The sequence below is a fragment of the Galeopterus variegatus genome, unplaced genomic scaffold (genome assembly GCF_000696425.1).
Source record: "Galeopterus variegatus unplaced genomic scaffold, G_variegatus-3.0.2 Scaffold2916, whole genome shotgun sequence".
NCBI lineage: Eukaryota > Metazoa > Chordata > Mammalia > Dermoptera > Cynocephalidae > Galeopterus > Galeopterus variegatus.
In genome coordinates this window covers 40,495-55,260 of record NW_007729027.1, presented here as the reverse complement: position 1 = coordinate 55,260, position 14,766 = coordinate 40,495, and the positions used below count along the sequence as shown (strand labels likewise).

The 14,766-nt window shown below is 56.3% G+C and overlaps 1 protein-coding gene across 1 annotated transcript in view; it reads right to left on the bottom strand.

Moving 5' to 3' along the window:
* Positions 1–14,766, bottom strand: part of CCDC85C (coiled-coil domain containing 85C) — a gene marked incomplete at its 5' end in the record, with an annotated part of 86,964 nt that overhangs the window by 31,752 nt on the left and 40,446 nt on the right. The gene's annotated exons all lie outside the window — the stretch shown is intronic.

The window sequence follows — 14,766 nt, the reverse complement described above, 5'->3', positions numbered from 1 at the left end:
AAAAGGAAAAGATCTGAAGCTGAAATGCTTTACTGCTGGCAGCGTGATGAAGGTGGGCTGCGGAATAACACTTGTCTCATTATTCTCCAAGCTCATTGCTTTTAATAGAGTTCTTAATAAAAAAAACAAGTTAAAGAAAGAAAGTCTGGGCAGCACAACAGACCCTCCAGAAAAGACACTGGAAATTCCTGATGTCATATCACCTCTACCCAGGTCTCAAGTCCCAGGCCACTTATGGAAAAATTCACACACATCCCCAGCGATGGCTTCCTTTGGTGCCAACCCACCCCCAGTGGGGGCAGCCCCAAAACAGGAGGTCTAGAGCCCATGGGAAAAGGGGGGTGCCCACTGGGATTGACCTGGGAGGCAGGAAGCTGTCCAGCAATAGAAAGTCACCTGCCAGCAGACAGAGGTCCAGAGCAGGGGGGCAGCCCCAAAACAGGAGGTCTAGAGCCCATGGGAAAAGGGGGGTGCCCACTGGGATTGGCCTGGGAGGCAGGAAGCTGTCCAGCAATAGAAAGTCACCTGCCAGCAGACAGAGGTCCAGAGCCGCTCCCCCCCCCTCTGCCCCAACCTACTCTGTAATCTTGAACAAGCCCCTTCCCATTCCCAGGCCTCAGAGAAATGAGGGCAGGAGGCCCAGGGGACTCAGAGGGCAGGACAGGGACACAACCCGGTCTCCTGCAAAACAGCGTCCCTGCAATTAGGCAGGGCAGCGAGGACCCGCCCAGTGAGAAGGGAGACAGACTCAGTGTGGGCACAGCAAACTAGGCTTCCCGTGTCACATAAAACCGACAGCAGGGCGATTGTTGACCAAAATGGTCATCGACAAGCCCAGCTTAATGGTGCCAGCCTCCCAGAGGTCCTGAGGAGGGAGCATTTTTCCAGCCCTGGCGAAGGACCAACTCCTTTCAGACCCAGGGCATGTTACGAGAGGAGATAATTGGTGCCAAGCGAGGCAAACAACAGCGGCTGTGTGCACGTGACAGCTGCTGCGATTTCTGTTCAGAAGGGATGGTGCAGCAAGCGGGGAGAAACTGGGTCACAAGTCCCCGCCCGGCATCACCTTCCATGCAATCTCAGTCCTCAGTTTCCCCAAATGACAATATAAAGGCCTTGTTCTAGATAAAGTCCCAGCCTGGGCTTGGGGGCTTTAATCAGCAGAATAATGTTCTCCAAAGATGCCCACACCCTAACCCCAAGAATCTGTGAATACGTGACCTCACATGGCAAAAGGGGATTTGCAGGTGAGATTAAGGTTACAGAACACAAAATGGGAGATTAGCCTAGATTATCTTGGCGGGCTCAATCTAAACACAAGGATGCTTAGAAACAGAAAGACTTTCCCAGCAAAGGTTGGAGGGAGGTGGGACTGTGAAACGATGGTCAGACCACTGGCTTGGAAGATGGGGAAGGGGCCACTCGACAAGGAACACAGGTGGCTTCTAGAAGGTGAAAAGGGCAGGGAAATGAATTCTGTCCTCTGGCCTCCAGAAAGGAATGCAGCCCTGCTGACACCTTGATTTTAGCCCCTCCAGAACCAAATGATCATAAATTTGTGTTGCTTAGGCCACCAAGGTTGTGATAATCTGTGACAGCAGCCATAGAAACTAACACAGAAACTAACAGTCGTGGCTGTGTGACTTTAGGTTAGACGCCTAGCCACTCTGAGCCTCAGCTTCATTTAAAAATGAGATGAAAAACCAAACTTGCAGGCTGCTGTTGTGAGGACTAAGAGAGGTACCAGCTCTGAAAGCCCCTGGCACAGCGCCTGGACTTAGTAGAAACTCCACAAAAACCGCCGCCTTGTCCTTCCCCTGCCCACACGCTGACCGCAGCACCCTGATGAGAAGGAACAGCAAGCCAAGGCCTCCATGATGCTGACCTACGGCACGCCTGCCTCCAAGCCAAGCTGCCAGCACAGCTCACCATGGGGACAGGCCTGGGGTGCCCACGCCACACTCCCCTTGCACTGCATGACTGCCCACCTGCGCCTGGCTCAACCAAGCCCCCAGCACCAGCCTCCTTTTCAGATCTAGCAAAGGCTGGCGTGTCACAACAAACTTTACAAAGTGGGGCATGAATCTAACTGTGGAACATCACACTAGAAGGCTACTTGAAGCAAACGTGGTGTCGCTCGTTCAGAACAAGAATGCCCCTTGTCTGCTCTAAAGTTGAGACTTGCAGAGCATGGAGTACCGTGAGCACTGAGCTGGGCATGACCTGGAAACGAACCAAGGCTGGGTCCATAAATGGCTGAGGAGATGGCCTCCCAGCTGTGACAGACCCTGTGCTGAGTGAGGGGCACGAAGCCTTGGGGCTGGACAGACCCTAGAGACTGATCCCCACCGCAGCCCCGTGTCCATGGTGCACAGTGGGCGCTCCACGAGCAGATGAGCGAGCGAGCAGGCCAGGGCAGGCAGAGACCAGAGCCCCCACGGCCAGGCTCCACCCTCGCCTCCCAGAAATCACCTTCCAGTTCAGAGCCCCCAGAAAACAGGGCTCCAGAGACAGTCCAGGCCAAATCTAGGTAGAAAGGCAGGTCCCGGAGTGGCCCCTGGATCCCAAAGAAGAAAGGAGGGTGACGAGAGGGGAAATGAATCACACCACAAAATGCGGGCCCCAGGACCATGGTGATGAGAACCCACAGCTAAACTGGAGGAGGCCACAGAAGATGTCCTTGGTCCAAAGCCACCTGGAGGTCTGATGTGAGATGGGTCTGATCTCCTACCAGGCCAGGTAAGCCTGCACCCCAAACGCCCCCAGCCCGTTGCCCATCAGGCTGTGAGCCACTTCCAGCTGCCCCCACCATGCTGGGGAGGAGGTGGGCAGGACCTGGGCTGCACCCTGCCCTCCACAGGGGTCACTGCAGGGTGCCTTCATGAGGCTAGCTCCAGGAAGGCATGGACCACAGGGGCCATGACCAGTCCTTTGCAGGGAGGGGGCGGGTGGAGCCCTGAGCCACTACAGTGTTGCAGAAAGCAACAGGCATAGAGTCAGCAGGTCTGGGTGGGCTGTGTGTGCTGGGCAGAAGCAGCCCACCCAAACTGCAGTGTCCCCTTGGGACAGTGGGGACAAGGAAAGTACATGCACCCTGCACAACCCCTTCTGGAGAGGGCTTCAGCCAGCTGCACTGGCTGGCACTGAAGGGGGCTCTTGTGTCTGAGATGCAGAGGGTCTGCAGCCCTGCTTCCACACCCCAGTTCCATCCCTGTCTGCCCAGCTCGACAAAGGCCAGGCCACCTTTCACCTAGTAAATGCAGCTGAAAATACTGTCCTTTGGACCCAAGTTTCTCCCCATGGGAGGAGGGGGGAGACAAGCTTCCAGGGTTCAAGGGTCACCTGCTCCCCTTGGCAGGGCTTGGAAAACCCTCTGCTTCCAGCATGGCTCTTCGCACTGTGACATCAGGGGGTGTCCCAAAACAGGACCAATAGCCCAGGAGCCCACTGTCCTGCTGGTCAGGGACTTCATTACTCCAGACTACTGAGGATGGGCCAGGGAGTGTCATCCTCGACGGGAGAAGGACCCGGGGCCTCCCCTGGCAAAGTCAGCATAGAAGGTCAGAGAGGCCTGGGGGTCAGCTGGGCCTCTCTGTAATCACAGAAATGCTGGTCCCACATCACAGTGTGTGACGAAATGTCTCTGAGCCTCTCAGTGTCCTCATCTGTAAACGGAAAGGATGATGCCCTCCACTGGGCTGCTGAGAGGATGCTGGAAGGATTCTGGAATGCCCAGGCCAGGCCCCTGTAGCTCAGGAATGCAGGTTGGGGGCGGGGGTACCACAAGTTCTGGGTTCAAATCTCAAATGAGCCATCTATTCCCTTCATGGCACTTGAGCAAGTGACTTCCCTCGGGCTTAAGCATGGCCTCTGTAAAGGGAGACCTACTTCCCAGAGCTGTCTTTTGGAGGAAACAAGGAAGCCTGCATCTGGCACCTTGCACAGGGTGGCCTCATGGCTGCTCCCAGGTTGCATGCCGAGCCCCGTGGGCATGGGTGGAAAGGGAGGGTCCAGGGCGGGGCTGGGCACCTACAGTCAGAGTCAGGGTGAGGCCCTGGTGCTGGGGGCAGGGTCTACCCACGGGAGCAGCCCCCCAGGGCAGTGCCAGGGAAAATCCCCTCTGCCCATCCCCTCCCAGAGACTGGCCTGGACTTGAGGGCACAGGGACCACAGTCCTGCCCTGTTCCACCCAAGGAAGTGGCCAATTCTGTGTTCTGGGATAGTGCAGGTGACCAGGACAGGACAGCCCCTTTGCTCTCACAGTTGCAGCAAGAGGACACCAGGTCTGCTGCAGACCCTCTTTCCCACCACGCGAGGCTGCAGTGTGGTCTGCTCCCCGTGCTCGTCCAGTCTGTCCATGCTGCTTTCCCACCTGAACTCCCCAGTGGCACCCACCCCAGCCTCCCCAGCCTCCCTTTGCCCCCTGCCCCAGTGCCCACACCCCCACCCCAGAACTCTAGGAACTGAGGGTGACTGACTGTCCCAACACAGGAGCTCCTCCACAGCCCTGTGCCTCTGTCCATGGCCTCTGCTTCTAGGGAGACCCACCCCCACCCATGCAACCCCTTCCAGCCCAGCAGGCTAGGCTCTGCTTGAATGTGCCGGGCCCAGTGCCCTGGAATATTTCTGATACTGGAGTGTGCACACCCCTTTGCAAGCTCCTGCAGGGCTGAGTCCAGCGTGGCATGTTTACCTCTAGCACCAAGCCCTGGCGCCTGCAGTAGGCAGGCGGGGCAACTGGAGAACTTCAGCAACCATCACATCCCTGCACACTGCAAGCTTCTCACTCTTTGCAGCCCTGAGCAGGTGACAGAGCAGGAACCATTAGCCCTGCTGCCAAATGAGGACCCCTGTCAACAGGAGGCCGCCACCCACCCACCCGGGTCTGACACAGTCCCCAGGCTCAAGCTCCTCTTCTCAGGCTGCTCTCACCCTTCCCATAGGATCAAACATCTAACTCTGGCTCTCAGAGAGGTGAAGGGGCATGTATGAGGTCCTGCCATGAAGCTCATCGTTATAAAGAGGGTACACAGGCATCCACGGAGAGGGGAGAAGAGTCTGTGACTCCTGGCCCCACCACCCCCTTGCTGTGCAACACCGAGCTGGTTCCCTTTCCTCTCTGGGCCCCAGAGCATGCCTTTGCACAATAAGGACAGCTTCCACAGATCCTTCTAGAACAGGTGGGCACGGGCCCATGGAGGCAGCATGCCACAGTACGTGCCCATAAGGCTCTGTTTCTTTAAGAAAGATATCAACAAGAACACACCTGAAGGTCAGAGGAGAGCCAGTGCCAGGATGAGGTCAGTGTTTGGTTACTAACAAGAACAAACAGGCCTCGATCCTGTGAGGCAGGAGGGCAGGGCACTGGGAACCACCCTCTGTGTCATCACTCCCACAGGTGACAGAAACACCAGAAACTGCCCCACAGCCAACTCCTAGTATCAGCAAAGAGGACAGTGTAAGCCCCTGGGGGGGACCATCAGAGCCTTGGGGGACAGACAAATGGGCCTTAATGGTCAGTCTGTCCCAACCTCTCCTACCAACAGGGTGAGCCGGGAGCCCTAAGATGTTCACCAATTGTCCAAGCTCACAAGCCACATTGGCAGCACAGCCAGGACGGCAGCAGGTGCCCTGGCCCCGAGGCCCCACAGCAACCCTACATGGACACACGCCTTGGCCACAGAATCTCTCTCCTCCCTGCAGTTTGCACAGCAGCCAGATGTTTATCCCGGGTCAGGTGGCCATGACAATAACAAAAGCCAGGGATTACAACCCCTTGGGTAAAAGAAGAATCCACTATAAAAAGACCTCCATACGCAGGTCAGCATGGCAGAGGGGAAGCTCCCCTTCCAGAAGAATGCCAACCACTAAATGTGGAAGAATGGGCAAAGTTAGAAAATCACCATGACCACCACTGGATGGAAACCAGTGGGCACTAAACCCAGTGCAGGAACGTCTGACGGACATCAAGACACCTGCACAGTCTCAAAGTGCCCTCCACAATGTAGTTATCATTTACAGAGGTATGCACACCAACCTTCCAGTGGGGAGCCTCCTAACCACAGTGATCAAGTTCACTCACCAGGACTGGGGCACATGTCACTTCTGGGCCATCCCTGCCCAAAATGCACACTCTGAACCCAATCTTGAGGAAACATCAGACAGAGCCAAATCAGTGCATCATCTACCAAAGAACGGTCTGTCCTCTTCAAAAATGTCATTGAAATGTCAAAGAAAGACTGAGGCACCACGTGTGACCCTGGATTAGAAAAGAACTGCTCTAGTGCACGGTACTGGGACGGGTGGCATGTCAATGGTAAATGTCCTGACACTGATCACTGCACTGTCACTATGTACGTGAAAGTCCTGGTTCTTAAGAAATGCACACCAAAGTATGTGGGGAGAAAGGGGTGTATTAATTCCAACTTTTCTCAAACAGTTCGGGGGGAAAAGTCCAGAAAGAGAGAGAGGATGATAAAGCATTGGGTTAAAAACAATAGCCACATCTAGGTGAAAACTATCCAGGAGAGCGTTGTATCTTCTTGCCACTTTTCCGTAAGTCTGAACTTATTTCAAAACAGAAGAAAAAATGGGGCCGGCCCGGTGGCGCACTGCTACAGTGCGCCGCTTGGGAGCACAGCGGCGCTCCCGCCAAGGGTTCGGATCCCACGTACAGACTGGCCGCTCACTGACTGAGTGAGGTGTGGGCGCGACACTGAGGGTTGCGATCCGTTGCTGGTCACGAAAAAAGACAAAAAGGAAAAAAAAAACAGAAGAAAAAATGCCTTCACCGCCATTTACAGAACCACGGGGGAGGTGTTCTGCTAAGCGCTTTCCCTCCCTTACTTTACCTGATGCTCATCGCCACCTTGAGGAAGATACAACTATTTCCATTTACAAGTGGGGAAACTGAGGCTCAGAGAGTTGAGGTGTCAGGTGAGCAGAAAGTGGTGTAGACAGGATTTGAACCCCAAACCTCTGCCCAAGGCCCACACTCTTACTCACCAGAGCACACATCACCACTAGCTGCGGCCTGGATGATGGTACCAGGGCTGGGGTCACAAGGCCAGACCAGCTGCCCGAGGGACACAGGCCTGAGGGTCACAGGCCTCTAGGCCACTGCCTGGCTTGTTCTGAGACCCCAAGCAGGTGGACTAGGCTCTCCCTGCTCGTGCCCAGTTTCCTCATCTGTAATGCAAGGGTCATCTCGGGGCCATCCTTAAACATCCACCCTACAGGATATAACGAAGCCAGCCACAAGGAAAGAAGCCATAGCGAGCTCTTCACCTTCACTCCTGGGGCCCGGTTCAGGGATAAAGCCGGCCCAGGAGGAGATGCTGGCTCAGAGAAGGGCTGGGAGGACATGGGGGCTCCCACCATCCACCCCGATGGCATTCCACAGACACGCCTCCAATGGGGGCACAGAATGAACCCCAGGCAGCTCCTCCTAATTCCCTCCACAAAAGATGATGCCTGAGGGCCACGGGGCGGGCACCAGCAGAGGCTGCCCTCCCTCTGCCCACATGTAAGAAAGAACTATGTCTGAGGCCGCATCTTTCCAAACTTAATACAAAATAGTCAAAAGGATGAACTATCACAGAAGAAAATGTGCTGCCAGCTTAACCACAGGGGAAAAAAAACGATCAGCTCGAGTCCACGTCAGCCATCTACTTAAGTCAGTATTGGAACAATCTGGGCAAACCTCTGTGGTTTCTCAGGGTCCCCCTGACAGCGAGTCACTCCACTTGTCTGCATGTCCCCTCCCCATGCCCCTCACCTCCCAGGATGACAAAGGATAACAACACACACCTTCGGTAGCGGATTGAGTAGTGTCCTCCCAAATTCATGTCCACCCAGAACCTCGGAATGTGACCTTATTTGGAAGTCTCTGCAGGTGTAATCAAGGTAAGGATCTACATGAGGTCATAATGGGCTAGAGTGGGCCCTACATCCAATGACTGGTGTCCCTATAAGAGACCGAAAAGGACATATGGAGACATGGGGAAGAAAGTGTGTGAAGACAGCAGCAGAGACTGGAGAGACGCAGCCACAGCAAGGAAAACCAGGAGCATCCGAAGCTGGAAGAAGCAAAGAAGGAATCCCCCTCAGAGCTTCCAGAAGGAACCAGCCCTGTTGACACCCGGATTTTGGACTTCTGGCCTCCAGAACAGTAAGAGGAGAAATATTGGTTGTTTCAAGCCACCCAGTTTGTAGTCAATTGTGACAACAGCCTTAGGAAACTAAACCTTCTTCTTTTACAGATTTTTAAGGGTAAAAATGAAATCACCGATGGCGGGACGCTAAATAAATTCCAGTCACATGTTATCGCCACCATCATCCTGAGCACCATGTTGCTTTATCTCCCAAAGCAACTTCCAAGGAGGTGACTGGAGTCTCCGCCAAAGCCCAAAAATGCAATCACAACGTCACCCAGCCTGTGGTCAACCACTGACCAGAAACTCTTCAGTGAAGGGAAGTTAGCCGTCGACCCCATCAAGAATCAGTCTGCATTTGTCCAACCACAGAGGAACTGTTCAGAAAATTCTAGTTAACCCACTCAAAGAGATGTTACGTAGCCACTGACAAGGTTTACGCAGACAAACGCATCTGATGCAAGGTTAAGTGAGAAAAGCCAGATTCAGCATTAACACACAGCACGGTAACCAGCAGCTGGCACCCCACGCACGTGGGACAGCCAAAGCTCAGTCTTAGAGGAAAAAGTCCTCAGAGCAGAAGCTGGGGGCGGGGCTGTGCAGGTTTGGGTTTTTCTTCTACTTCTCCACATCTTTCTAAGTTCCTCTAGTGACCATGTACCCCTTTGAAATTAAAAAAACCCAACTCTGCCCCTGAGCTCTGCACACCTGCTGCACGCTGCCATGTGCTCCTCACCTCCTCGTAGGAACCAACTCACACCAGCTGTCCCCGGATGGACATGCCCTGCACACCAAGGACAGGAACCTCAGATTCCTCAGCCCAGAGAAGCCTCCAACGGGACACCACCGCCATCTGCCCTCTTGTCATCTACCAAACCCTTCGACACAGCCCTCACAGCTACGTGCATGGGACAAACGCTGCAGCCAGGGCCAGGCCCTCCATGGACAAAGAGCAGTCAGGAGGCAGGAGGGTCTCGCCTGCGAGAGCCTAGGACAGCCCACGAACCTTCTGAGCCTCATTTTCCCATGTGTGAATGGTGATCCACACACACCCACACACACGCGGCAAGATCACTGGAAGGGACTATTGCTGGCAAAATCACCTGCAGCAAAACCACAGCGGCAGCAAGAGGAACAATGAATACGTCAAGGACCAGCTCTACAGCCCTCCGCTCCAGCCAGGCCCTGGACAGGGCGCTCCACACCGCTCACGTGGGATCTCAGAGCAGACCCCAGACACTGGGTGCCGGGTCCACCTTAGGGAAGAGGGGCTAAGACTCATGTTTGGCGGCTATTGCCCAGGCCCTTTCCATGTGGACGATCCAGTGCCACTGAATGAGGACGCAAAGGACAGTCGCCCTATCCAAGGGCCCTTGCAGTAGCTCAGCATACTCAAAGTGTGCCCTGGCCCCACCACCTGGCCCTGTCACCTGGCCCTGCAGCCTGGAGAAAGGTTGGGGACAGGAAACTCTGAGCTGAGAAAGTCCCCATGCTGGTTGCACAGCACCAGGTATGCCACTTGGTTACATACCCAAGTACGCAGCCACAGCCCAGCTCTGCCCTGGCACCTGAGCCCACGGGAGCCTGCCAAGTCTCTTCTACAGAAGGGAACCACAGTCCAGAGAGGGGACAAGCCTCCCCAGGCAGCACAGGGAATCCCAGAACCAGGATAAGCCAGGCTCCCACCAAGCCCAGGGCCTGTCCACTGCCCACTCTGGCCTGGTGGGGGATCTAGCTTCACTGAGCAGACCAAATAGCTCCCCCAAGGCCCCAGGGCCAAAGTGCTTAGTCAGGAGTCAGCCATGCCCGACAGAGCCACCCTCCACACAGCCAGGGCCCGTACTGCTGGAGGTCATCAGTGTGGCAGCAGCTGCTCTATGGGCCCAGGCTGAGCCCTGACTGCCAGGCCTCGCTGTGTGGTCCCAGCCTGCACAGTGGGCTGGGCTAGGTGACCTCTGACCTGGTTCTTGGCTCCTTGCACAGTCCTCCTACCCCGAGGCTAAAACAGCTTTGCCAGGGAGGGACAGCGTCCCCTGCCCTCCTTACTTGTTTCCTCAGAAGAGGGCTGCTTTTGCAAAGGTGGCACCAGGTACCTTTTCAGCAGAATCTAAAAGCCACTGACTGCCAAGCCCCCCACTCAGTGAGGAGGTTCTGCAACAAATGACAGGGTTGACCTCAATCAAGACACTTGAGGCGAAGGCCAGAGATGAGCGGTTACCACAGAAGGTTCTGCAGGCACGCACCTCCAGGTCTCCAGACAGACCACACAGCCCATGGTACCCTGGCCCCCTTGGACCCAAGGCCAGAAGGCCTCTGAAAGGACAGATGTGAACAGACCCCACCAGACCCCAAGTAGGTGGCAAAACCCAGTCTCCAGACCCACAGGCCTTAGAGACCAGCTGGCCCTCACCCCCCTCCAGGCAACACCCGTCCACTCCTGTGAAACCCGCCATGTGTCTCTGAGAGGGGGCAGGCCTGGTGTGGGTCAGCAGGGGCAAGGGCCTGGGCACCGGCCTGGCCATCCGCAGTGGCAGCAGAGCGCTTGGCCCACACGTGGCCTTGCTCCCGGGGACACTCACAGGGCAGCCCCTCCTCCCACTGGAAAATCAGTGCACAATCAGCTTTGCTGCCTTCACCAGGCACTGGTGGTGGGGCACTGTGCGGCCACCCCTCACTACAAGGGGCAGATCCTAAATTCCCCAGTGTGCCGACAGGCCCTGTCGGCTCACCTGGCCACCCCTAATCAACTGGGTGTGGAGGGAACCCCACTCTCGGGTACCCCCTCCTCAACTTCAGGGGGCTCCAGGGCTTGCTGTCTTCCTACCCCTGTGATAGGCCCCCAGATCCGGCCCCTTTCCGTCTTTCTCAGCTGGTCACTCTGCACAATAGAAGCCTGTGGGCACCGTGTTCAATGTGTTTGGCTCCTGGGGTTCCCTCTCTGGTGACCAGGCAGCACAGCTTGGGGGCTGAGGAAGGTCCCGGAAAGGGGAAGCTGGAGAGAGGCCCTGAAATCACAGCCCGCAGCCCTGAGGGCATCCCAGCCTCTGCCCTGCTCACAAGGACAGGCTCTCGAGGGGACATCCCTCCTCACACCAACATCACCCAGGGGCTCTGGGGGCTTTCAGGACCACACCAATCTGGCCCCACATCCCAGCTGACAGTCAGCATACCCCATACCCTGCCTGGACCTGAGCCCCACGCAACCATAGCAGAGAAGCTCAGGCAGCACTGACCCCTTCTCCAGGCTCTCGGGGGCGAAGGGAGGAAGAGCATCTCACGCCCCCCGGCGCCAGGCATCCTCCTAGATCTTCAAGGCCATCTGCTGGGCCAAGCCCCCACTGCCTGCCTCCACCTGGCTTGTGAAATTCAGGACCACACAGGATGGGTGCAGCCACAGCAGAGGCAGGCACTGGGCAGGTCAACCCCAAGCCCCAGCCTCCCTCCCGAGCCTGCAGGTACCTCCCTTCCACCCATGGGGGGAGGACCCAGGCCTGCTGCCCAGTAGTGGATGGGTGCTCAAGGGGCAGCATCGAGGGGCTAGACCCATCCCTGTCCCGTGACGACCCCCTGAGCCCTGGAGTCATTCGGGAAGCAAGAGTGCCTGAAGGTAACCTTACCACGGCCACTGCTGCTGTGATGGGCAGAACTGAGTCGGCAGCGTGTCTAGATCTAGGCATGGGGATACCACGAGCCTTGGCAAGTTACGATGGCAACCAAACAACACTGGCAACACACTTCATTTACCTGGCTTAAAAAGACGCTCGGGAAGACACGCCGGGGCTGGCAGCGTCGGAGCAAGGAGGGATTTGAATCACAGAGCATGGAGACCCAGAGCTGTTCCACGTGTGGGCAGGCCCAGGCACCAAGGCTTATCAGTGCTTCCCCCGCACTTGGCCTTGGAATCACAGACACCAGGACAAGGGCCTGTCCCGGGAACTCGCAGCAGCAAGGAGGAAGGGAGCCAGAGTGATGCACCCGAGCCACTTGGCAGAAACCACCCCAACCCCCCACAGAAGTGACACACACACTCCAAGTTCTGCTGTACCAGGGTGGGCAGGACCCCAGCCTGGTCCAGTCACATCCACACCCCTGGGACTCCCTTTGCCACCCTCCATGGTCACAGCAGATGAAGGATGCATAGATGGGGGTTGGGAGGGTCTTTAGGCCTGGCCCTGCCTGTGACTCTGGAAGCCAGCTATGAAAGAATCCCCTTTGCTACAGTGTTGGTGAAATTAAATGAAACTCAACTCAGTGGGAACAGTACAGAGAGAGCCTAGCACCATGCCTGCCACACAGTGAAGTGTGTCCCCTCCTTCCTCGTCCTTCTTCCTAAGCCACCCACTTGAAGACCTCTGTGCAGAGCTGCTGACTGGACCTTTGCCTGACTTCAACTCCAGCCATGCACAAAAATGCCCAGCAGGTGGCCAGCCCAGTGTTGGCCCCACCGGGGATGAGGACACAGTTAGGTCATAGTCCATGCCTTTTGGGAGAAGGCCACCCTTCCACAAAACAAAAGCACCATCTGGGCAGAGAGAATGACATTCTCCAGCAGGCTGACCCACTGCCCTGGGCCTGAGCAGGAAGCAGGTGCACAGAGCCACAGAGGCCCCAGCTGCCTGGGGCGCAAAGTCCCATTTTGTCTCTGCTGCCCATGACCCTGATGGAACCTCAGGCCCTGAGGGCAGCGACCACCTGGACTCACCTTCCTGCCTCCACAGCCCTCATCTAGTGTCTGCAGAGCAGCAGCTCCCTGCTGCTCAGTCACGGAGGGAGAGCTGACGTGCTGCTGTGTGAAGTAGGCACGGCCCCCTCGTCACACAGGTGCCACAACGAAGCCTCTGAAGAGGGGCAGCCTGGCCAGGACCACATGGGGCCAGAGCTGGGGTTTGAATCAGGGCTGCCCCACATGGGAAATGGTACTCAAAACTGGCATGGGGCAGGCCCAACCTCACAGGTACAAGGACTTGCCCAGATAACATGTGGAAACAAGAAGTCATAAAGGAGCCACCTTCTCCTCCCTCCCCCTGCATGCCTCACACTCACATACCGTATGCACACCAGCACACATACTCACACACCTGCATGCATGCATGCTGTCACACACAGGCATGCCCACAAACCCACAGGCGCACATACAGGCATGCCCCCACACATACTCATGTCCATTTGTGCACACACAGGCATTCCCCCACACACACTCATGTCCACTCGTGCACACACAGGCATTCCCCACACACACACTTATATCCATACCTGCACACATGGATGGGCATTCCCCCCACACACACTGATGTCCACTAGTGCTCACACAGGCATGCCCCCCACACACACATCCACAGGTACACACACAGCATGCTCCCCCACACTCACGTCCACATGAGCACACCCGTGCACACATGCATACTCACACTTTCACACTCGTGTGCACAGTTTTGCACATGCACACACAGGCTTACACCCTCATGCATATACACACACGTGCACATGCACACACAGGTATGTGGACACTCTTACACTCTGTCTCTCCAGGGTCTTGACACTGAGGGAAAGTAGTATTGAGCCGGGAATCCATAAAGGGGTCATTTATTTTAATTATTAAAACAGCAGCCACTTACTCTCAAGCCGTCTATAATGCCACTTAATTACCTAGTACATAAAACTGCCTTTGCGTCTTAGCAGAGCAATAAATCAGCCTGGAACCAGAGTTGTTCAAAGCATTCTAGCTGAAGATTCTGGGGGCTGGTGGGTGGAGAGCCTTATCTCTCCCCTCAATCCCCACCAGCCAAAGAAGCTGTAAAACAGACCCAGAGCCCTGGCAGTGGCAGGAACAAATGCGCTGGCTCCGGTCAGCTGAGCATGTGCCGGGAGGCCAGGCATCCTCCCTCCGTCTTCTCCGTCCACTTCTTGGTCCTGGGCTCCTGCCCTGCGCGCTCCATCCTTTGTGTGGTCAACAATAGCCCTGCCAGATGGCGCGGCATGGTGGGCAGCCTCTGCAAGCCCATCACTCATGCTGTCGGGGCCCAGCAGGGCTGTGGACAGGAGACCTGGGAAAGTGGCCCAAGCCACGCCCCCCTCGCCTGTCCCTGCCTGGCCGCCACCCACTCCCCATCAGGAGTACCTGGGACAGGTACATCCCCCAAGGGGAGCAGGCAAAACCACCAGGTGCTGAGCAGTCACTCTTGAGTCTGTGAGACACTAGGAGGAAATGGGGACGGTGAGAGTGCAGGCAGGGAGACCCAGGCAGCATGCTTCCCACAACGCTGGCAGAAGGCACCAGCAAGGCACAGTGCTTGCCAGCCAGCAGACATAAATCACTCCCTCCGTGGGCCACGCTGGTCTCCACGTACCAGCACCCCCAGCATGCTTCTCTGTGGGCAAGGGGGCCTGTGAAATGGCCCACGCAGGAGCAGGTGAGCTGTGCCATTCCTGTGTACAAGACAGTCTGGGCTGGTAGAGCCTGCCCCCCGAGCATGTGGGGGTGGTACACACCGGTCCTCTGGCAGAGGACTCCTGGGCTGTCTCCAGACTTGGCCATCTCAAGCTCCATTCCAGTGAGCAGCCTGTGCATGGGCCGTTTTGCAAGTGTGTTTACTTGCAGGATAAAGTCACAGTG